The following is a 9,199-nucleotide window of genomic DNA, read 5'->3' as shown; positions in this document are numbered from 1 at the left end:
AAATATATTTATCTATTTAGTACTCCATTGGAAATAAGCCTCCTGAAGAAGCTTATCCTTTCGGTACTCCGTTATGGATAAATATTACTCATGGTAGAAGATTATCTATATCTGGCACAACAACTTAAAGCAGCAGCTTACCCAGCAGCTTGCAGCAGTAACGTACAAGCAGCTTACACAGTAGCTTGCAGTAGCAGCTTCCTTTTTTCTATAAATAGAGGAGAATTCAGTTCATTATGTACATAAGTTTGAAGTTTGAATAATATATCACTTTCTCTCTATAATTGTCTTTACTTTACTGTCTTTATTTTATAACATTTATTTATTTTTTCAAGTTTTTCTTCTTTTTCGAAAAACCCACGCTTTAGTGTAAACCCGCAAAAGAAAGCCCTCAGCCTCCAAATCCATATCGCCGAAGCAAGCCTTAGGTTTTTCCCCTTCAATCATAGGTTCTTCGGCCTTCAATCGCCGGTCTCTATCTTCAATCTCTTTGGGATTACCAAGTCTCAGGTATTCCTCTATCTATCTCCATCTCTTTCACTCAATATTTCTACACTAATTGAAGTTATTTAGGAGTCCATCTACATACAAACTGAAGTATTTCAAATGAAAAGTTTCAAATAGTGGAACATAAATTCTCAAATTTTTTTTAACAGGTGAACCGAATTTCTATCTGATAGATGAAAGCAGAATTTGCCCCCTTTTCATTTAAGGTACTTCTTCTTTGAATTTTTTCTTATACCTGTTTTGACCCCTCTCCTCATAGTTTATTGATTCTATTTCTAGTTGGTAGTTAGTCAATTAACTTTTGAAGATAAAGACTTCACCGAAATAAGGAATGAAAAAAGATAAAGGAAATTAATTTTATAATGCATTTCATCAAAATAATCTCACTCGAATTTGCGATAGTTAATTGAAAATGCGGCATTGGAACTCCAAAATCAGAACAATTGCAATTAGAAGTTTTTCAAGTATGGATTTTATGTATGTTTTACTTAAATTTTTATATACCAAATCTGAAATATATGTATGTCCCTTCAAATTATAATTTTTTTTTCAATTTCTAAATGAATATATCAACCACCCAACATTTAACAAATAAGTTTCGCTTCATATTCCATTCACCAAATAAAGTAATTTGAGTAGGAGGGTGTATTTATAGCTTAATGCCTCGTATCCTGACTATTTTCACCAAACAAAGTGAAAGATGTAAAATTGTACACACAATTGTTATGAAAATTATATACACAAATGGAGGACTGACTTGAGTTAATCTAGGAAAATCACGTAACAATAACCTTAATTCACCGTCATATCCTTCCTATATTCCTCCTTATATTCCTCATGCATGATCCTTCATATGCCTCTTGGGAAAATAATCCCAAAAGTTATAGGTAATTGGGTTTTGTTTAGATATCCAGTGTACATTGTGTCATTTGTAATTCTAGTGTTTAGTTATTCTACTGCTTTGAAGTTTATTTTTCTCTTGCAAATCTCAAGTAGATTTTCATTTGGTGATAATTTTTTAAGCATTAGATGTTTCTTCTTATTCCGTAATCATCATCATAGTTAAGAGACTTGAAGTAATAGTAAAAAACGTAAAGGATAATAGTTCTCTCTAATATACTAGAAGCCTAGATGAAAAGTCAATAGTTAAAAAATTAATTTCTTTCTCTTTCTCCTTGTTTAATTATGAATTATATACAGATTTTTCATTCTTGTATATTTTTTGGCATGTTAGTCTTCATCTTCATTGCCCTCTTCCATGGTGATGATAATTTGTCAAGATATTGTATTTAGCTGTCACAACCCAAAACCAATCGTCGTAATGGTGCCTATCGTGGAATTAGGCAAGCCAATTACTCAACTATTCCAACATAACCAAAAGTTTTGAAAAAAATACGGAAGCGGTTAATATTTAAGGAAAACCTTTGAAAACAGAAATAAATACGCAACCCAATATAATCTCTCCCAAAATCGGGATGTCACCGAGTACATGAGCATCTACAACGGAAGATAGTCTAATATAGTGTCTAAAGAGTAAAAACTGAAATACAAATAAAGATAACGAAGGAGAGTCAAGGTCTGCGAATGTCATGCACTACCTCGATAGTCTCCCGAGATCTCGACTCCACACTCAGCAGCCGTCGTGACCGGAAGCACCTGGATGTGCACACGAGGTACATTGTGTAGCGTGAGTACAACCAACTCATTAAGTAACAAATCCAAACTTTGGACTGAAAGTAGTGACGAACTCAACCGGCACGGTTCAATATAGAAATAACAATGCAAAACGTAGGCATGCTTTCAAGTTCAACAGATAAATTCAAACAGTAAAATAGATCAAATCTGAATGATAAGAAGAATATAACTTCTCTACTTCTACATGCCAATGCACATTCTATATGTGATGCACCATGTTGACAACCTCATGTGCTCACACTCTCAACTGCTCAATCACTCAGTACTGTATATCGCCAATCCGGCCCAGGAAGATCCATCCCGGAATATATACATCGACTAACCATCAGTCACCCAGTACCGAGTAGGGCCAATTCGGCCCGTGAGGAAGATCCATCCCCAGGTATATAATGCTTCGACAGGATCCATGTCCAGGGAAGATTCATCCCTCAATATAATCAACCGCGCTCACTGGGGGTGTGTGCAGACTCTGGAGGGGCTCCTTCAGCCCAAGAGCTATCATAAATCAGTATAACCGCTGCGACGTGTAGCCCGATCCCATAAATGTCACTCATAGTCAGGCCCTCGGCCTCAGTCAGTTATCAATCTCTCTAGTCTCTCTCACAGGCTCGCCATGTCAATGAAACTAGCCCGAAAATAATGATATGATGCATCAATAAATAACAACAAAGACTGAGATATGATGTGAAATGAATGAATATGACTGAGTACAAAATATCAATGAAATCAGTAAGATAACAGCAAGAAACGACCACTATAGGTTTTAACAGTACCGTCATATAGCCTAGACATGATCTCTAGCATGTTTAACAACTTAGTTACTTTATCACATGATGAAAACACGGACATCAACAAGATAAGTCCACTATACAGTGCCATGGAATCAACCAGGCCATAATTCTCACGGTGCACGCCCGTCACTTGGCACGTGTGTCACCTTAACACCAATCATATAACACATATTTCGGGGTTTCGAACGCTTAGAGCCAAGTTTAGAAGTGTTACTCACCTCAATCCGAGCAAAACTCTACTCCAATACGCCTTTGTCTAGCAAATCGGCCTCCAAATGCCTCGAATCTAGCCATAACAGTAAGATACAATCAATACGGGCTAAAGGAATCAATTCTATAAGAAATTACAAAGTTATAACTCAAAAAATCCAAAATCGGCTGAAAACCGGTCCCTAGACCCACGTCTCGGAATCCAACAAAATTCACCAAACCCGAAAGCCCATTCAACCCCGAGTCTAACCATATCAAATTTACTCAAATCCAATAACAAAATCCCATTCAAAACCTTAAAAATATAGCCCAACAACTCTTCTTTATTTTCCTAAATTTTTCACCCCAAATAACAAATTTAATGGTAGAATCAAAGGCATAATCATGGAAATTAATCAAAACTAGATAGGAATCACTTACCCCAAACATCCACATGAAAATCCCTCCAAAAATTGCCTTCTACCGAGCTCCAAAATTTATTTTGTGATATGAACTCGAAACCCTCGTTTTTGAAACTTATAATCTGCCCAGTTACACCTTCATCGCGAACGCGACCTTCGCCTCGCGTTCGCGTAGCACAATTTCGTCTGCTTCCCAAAACCTACTTCGCGAACGCGTTCAACCACTCTCGAACACGATGCTTCGCTGACCCCTCACTTCGTGAACGTGACCACCCTTCCGCGAACGCCTAGAACAAATGCATGGGGTCCCAACTGCCTCATCTCTTCTTCGAGAATGCATGACCCTTCTCGCATTCGCCATGCACACAGTGCCCAAACCTTCGCGAACGCGAAGAGCAAATCCTCATCAGCCTCCAGATACACTTCGCGAACGCGAAGCCTTCCTCTCAAACGCACAAGAGGAAACCAATAATAGCAAACACCAGCAGTCTTCAGCCAAAAGCCAAGTCCAAAAATGATCCGCTAACCATCCGACACTCACCCGGGGTCCCCCGGGACCTCAACCAAACATACCATCAAGTCCCAAAACATCATACGAACTTAGTCGAGCCTTCAAACCACCTCGAACAACATCAAAAACACGAATCACACATAGATTCATGCCTAATGAACTTTAAACTCCCAATTTTTACAAATGATGCCGAAACCTATCAAGTCACATCCGATTGACCCCAAATTTTTCACACAAGTCAAAAATGATACCACAGACCTATTCTATCTTCCGGAATTGGAATCCGACCCCGATATAAAAAAGTCCATTCCCGATCAAACTTCCCAAAAATTCAACTTTCAACATTTCAAGCCTAATTCAACTACAGACCTCCAAATCACAATCCGAACACGCTCCTAAGTTCAAAATCACCTAAAGATGTTAACAAAACCATCAAAATGAAAATTCGGAGTGATTTACACATAAGTCAATATCCGATCAACTTTTCCAACTTAAGCTTTCCATTTTGAGACTAAGTGTCTCAATTCATTTCGAAATCTCTCGTGGCCCGAACCAAATAACTTGATAAGTCATATAACAGCTATAAAGCACAAAAGGAGTAGTAAATGGGGGAACGTGGCTACAACTCTCGAAACGACCGGCCGGGTCGTTACATCCTCCCCCTCTTAAACAAGCGTTCGTCCTCGAACGGGTCTAGAAACATACCTGGAGTGTCAATTAGTCATGGATATCTGCTCCGTATCTCCCGCTCGGTCTCCCAAATAGCCTCCTCCACGGTCTGACCTCTTCATTGCACCTTCACTGAAGCTATATCCCGTGACCTAAACTTTTGAACCTGCCGATCTAAAATGGCTACCGGCTCCACATCGTAAGTCAAACCACCATCCAATTGAACAGTTCTGAAATCCAAAACATGAGACGGATCGCCAACATACTTTCGGAGCATAGAAACATGAAATACTGGATGCACACCCGACAAACTAGGTGGCAAGGCAAGCTCGTAAGCCACATCCCCATTCATCCGAAGCACCTCAAACGACCCAATGTACCGAGGGATCAACTTCCCCTTCTTTCCAAACCTCATAACACCACACCCTTCATGGGTGAAACCTTCAGAAGGACCTTCACCCCAACCATGTAAGCAATATCACTGACCTTTCTATCGGCATAACTCTTCTGTCTGGATTGCGTCGTGCGAAGACACTCCTGAATTAATTTAACCTTGTCTAATTCATCTTGAACCAAGTCAGTACCTAATAGCCTAGCCTTCCCCGGCTCGAACCAACCCACCAGAGATCTACACTGTCTCCCATACAAAGCCTCATACAGAGCCATTTGAATGCTTGACTGGTAGCTGTTGTTGTAGGCAAACTCCGCGAGTGGCAGAAACTGATCCCAAGAACCCCCAAAATCAATGACACAAGTGCGTAGCATGTCCTTGAATATCTGAATAGTGCGCTTGGACTGTCCATCCGTCTGGGGTGAAATGTTGTGCTCAGCTCAACTTGGGTGCCTAACTCTCGTTGTACTGCTCTCCAGAACTGTGATGTAAACTGCTTGCCTTGATCTGAAATGATGGACACTGGCACACCGTGAAGGCGGACAATCTCTCGGATGTAAATCTCAGCCAACCACTCCGAAGAATAGGTAGTACCAACTAGAACGAAGTTCGCAGACTTGGTCAGCCAATCCACAATCACTCAAATAACATCGAACTTCCTCGAAGTCTGTGGGAGCCCAACTACGAAATCCATGGTGATCCATTCCCACTTCCACTCTGGAATCTCTAACCTCTGAAGCAATCCACCCGGTCTCTGATGCTCATACTTCACCTGCTGATAGTTAAGGCACCGAGCTACAAACCCCACTATATCCTTCTTCATTCTCCTCTACCAATAATGCTGCCTCAAGTCCTGATATATCTTCGCGGCACCTAGATGAATGGAATATCGCGAACTGTGGGTCTCCTCAAGAATCAAATCATGTAGCCCATCCACATTGGGCACACAAATTTGACCTTGCATCCTCAATACCCCATCATCCCCAATGGTCACATCTCTGGCATCACCGTGATGAACCGTGTCCTTAAGGGCAAGCAAATGGGGATCATTATACTGACGCTCTCTGATGCGATCATATAAGGAAGACCGAGAAACTACACAAGCTAGAACCCGACTGGGCTTTGAATTATCCAATCTCACGAAATGGTTGGCCAAAGCCTGAACTTCAACTGCAAGAGGTCTCTCTCCCATGGGAATGAATGCAAGACTACCCATACTCACCGCCTTTCTACTCAAGGCATCAGCCACCACATTGGCCTTCCCAGGATGATACAGAATGGTGATATCATAGTCCTTTAGCAGCTCTAACCATCTCCGCTTCCTCAAATTTAGATCCTTCTGTTTGAACAAGTTATGGAGGTTCCGATGATCCGTAAACATCTCACAAGACACACCGTAGATATAATGCCTCCAAATCTTCAATACATGAATGATGGCAGCTAACTTCAAATCATGAACATGGTAGTTCTTCTCATGAGGCTTCAACGGCGCAAAACATAAGCAATCACTCTACCCTCCTGCATCAATACACACCCAATACCGATCCAAGAAGCATCATAATATACTGTATAAGAGCCTAAAGCTGAAGGCAAAAGTAGAACTGGAGCTGCGGTCAAGCCAGTCTTGAGCTTCTGAAAGCTCTCCTCACCCTCATCCGACCACCTGAAAGGAGCACCTTTTGGGTCAATTTGGTCAAGGGCGATGCAATAGTCGAGAAGCCTTCTACGAAGCGATGATAATAACCGGCCAAGCCAAGAAAGCTCCGAATCTCTGTAGCTGAGGACGGTCTGGGCCAACTCTGAACCGCCTCTATCTTCTTCGGATCCACCTGAACACCCTCACTGGACACCACGTGCCCCAAGAATGCCACTGAACTGAGCCAAAACTCAAACTTGGAGAACTTGGCATAAAGCTTCACCTCCGTCAACCGTTGCAACACAAACCTCAAATGCTAGGCATGCTCCTCCTGGCTACGAGAGTACAACAGGATATCATCAATGAACACTATGAAAAATGAGTCGAGATAAGGCTGAAATACACTGTTCATCAGATGCATGAACGCTGCTGGGGCATTTGTCAGCCCAAAAGACATCACAAGGAACTCATAATGACCATAACAAGTGTTGAATGTTGTCTTTAGAATATTCAAGTCCCGAATCTTCAACTTGTGATACCCAGACCTCAAATCAATCTTGGAGAACACCCTCGCACCCTGAAGCTGGTCAAACAGATCATCAATACGCAGCAAAGGATACTTGTTCATGATTATAACTTTGTTCAACTGCCTATAATCAATGCACATCCTTATAGTGCCATCCTTCTTCTTCACAAACAGAACTGGTGCACCCCAAGGCGACGCACTAGGCCTAATAAACCCCTTATCAAGGAGTTCCTGAAGCTGCTCCTTCAATTCTTTCAACTCAGTTGTTGCCATACGATACGGTGAGATAGAAATGGGCTGAGTGCCCGGCACCAAGTCAATACCGAAGTCAATGTCCCTGTCGGGCGGCATACCTAACAGATCTGTAGGAAACACATCCGAAAACTCCCACACCACCGGAACAAAATCAATAGTGGGAGCATAAACACTAACAATCCTCACAAAGGCCAGATAAGATAAACAACCTTTCCCAACCACCCGCTGAGCCTTCAAATATGAAATCACTCTGCTGGGAACATAGTCTAGAGAACCTCTCCACTCAATCTTTGGCAATCCTGGCATCGCCAACGTCACAGTCTTAGCATGACAATCTAGAACCACATGACCGGGAGACAACCAATCCATACCCAAAATCACGTCAAATTCCACCATACTAAGCAGGAAAAGATCAACTCTGGTCTCCAATCCCCCAATAGTCATCACACATGACCGATACACATGATCCACAACAATAGTATCGCCCACGGGCATAGAGACATGAACAGATGAAACTAAGGACTCACGGGGGATATACAAATGATGAGCAAAATACGATGATACATATGAATAAGTGGAACCAGGGTCAAATAATACAAAGACATCCCTGAGGGAAATTGAGACAATACATGTGATCACTGCATCTGAAGCAACAACATCTGGTCTGGCAGGAATAACATAGAATCGGGCCTGACCGCCACCTGATCGGCCTTCCCTCTAAGGCGACCTCTAGCTTACTAAGCCCTACCCTGAGTTGCCTGAGCGGGTGGTGAAGTAACGGGTGCTGAAGTCATAGACTGACTCCTCTGCTGAGCTGGACCTCCCGTAAGGTGGGGACAAAACCTCTTGATGTGACCCATATCTCCACACTCGAAACAACCCCTCCCTATGAATGGCAGTGGGGAACGAAAGAAGACCCGAGCACCAGAATACCCACTAGAAGAACCCGGTGCTGATGAGCCCTGAAATAAAGGTGCATGGGACAAACTCTGAGCTGGAAGGGCACTGAGAGATGACTGGCCTTGATGTGTACTATATGAACCATGGCCAGATAATGCACCACAGTGAATTGGACGAGCCGTTTGAGCATTCCTATAAGGACGACCCCTACCGTGGTGGAACTGACCTCTAGAAGGAACACCACAAAAACCTCCTGACCCACGAGGCCTCTTTGCCTCCCTCTCAACCCGCTCTTGGCTGCGGACCATCTCTATCTACCGAGCAATATCGACAACCTCATCAAAAGTAGCACCAGATAGCATCTCCCTAGTCATAAATAACCGCAACTGATATATGAGGTCATTAATGAACCTCCTGATCCTCTCCCTATTAGTGGGAACCAACCAAACTGTGTGACGATCCAACTCAGAAAACTTCATCTCGTACTGCGTCACAGACATGCCATCCTGACGAAGCTGCTCAAACTGTCTGTGTAGCTCCTCTCTATGAGACTGCGGCATGAACTTCTCCAAGAAGAGAACAGAGAACTCCTACCATGTAAGTGATACTGCACAGACCGGCCTGCGCCTCTCATAAGCCTCCCACCATCTGAAGGCAGCCCCAAAAAACTGAAAAGTAGTAAACGAGTCCCCACTGGTCTCCAGAAT

The 9,199-nt window shown here is 42.5% G+C and overlaps 1 long non-coding RNA gene across 2 annotated transcripts in view; it reads left to right on the top strand.

Annotated features, from left to right (window-relative positions):
- Positions 1-335: 335 nt before the first annotated feature.
- LOC107797266 (uncharacterized) overlaps positions 336-9,199 on the top strand; it is a 28,485-nt gene continuing 19,621 nt past the window's right edge. The window contains exons 1-2 of one of the 2 annotated variants that reach the window (XR_012699243.1): positions 336-510; positions 657-713. This is a non-coding gene — a long non-coding RNA (uncharacterized LOC107797266). The remainder of the gene's footprint in view (positions 511-656; positions 714-9,199) is intronic. The other variant, XR_012699242.1, reaches the window with a different exon arrangement.

Source organism: Nicotiana tabacum, chromosome 15, assembly GCF_000715075.1.
Source record: "Nicotiana tabacum cultivar K326 chromosome 15, ASM71507v2, whole genome shotgun sequence".
In the NCBI taxonomy this organism is placed as follows: Eukaryota; Viridiplantae; Streptophyta; class Magnoliopsida; order Solanales; family Solanaceae; genus Nicotiana; species Nicotiana tabacum.
The sequence above is the reverse complement of the archived record's forward strand: the minus strand, read 5'-3'. Positions and strand labels throughout refer to the sequence as shown.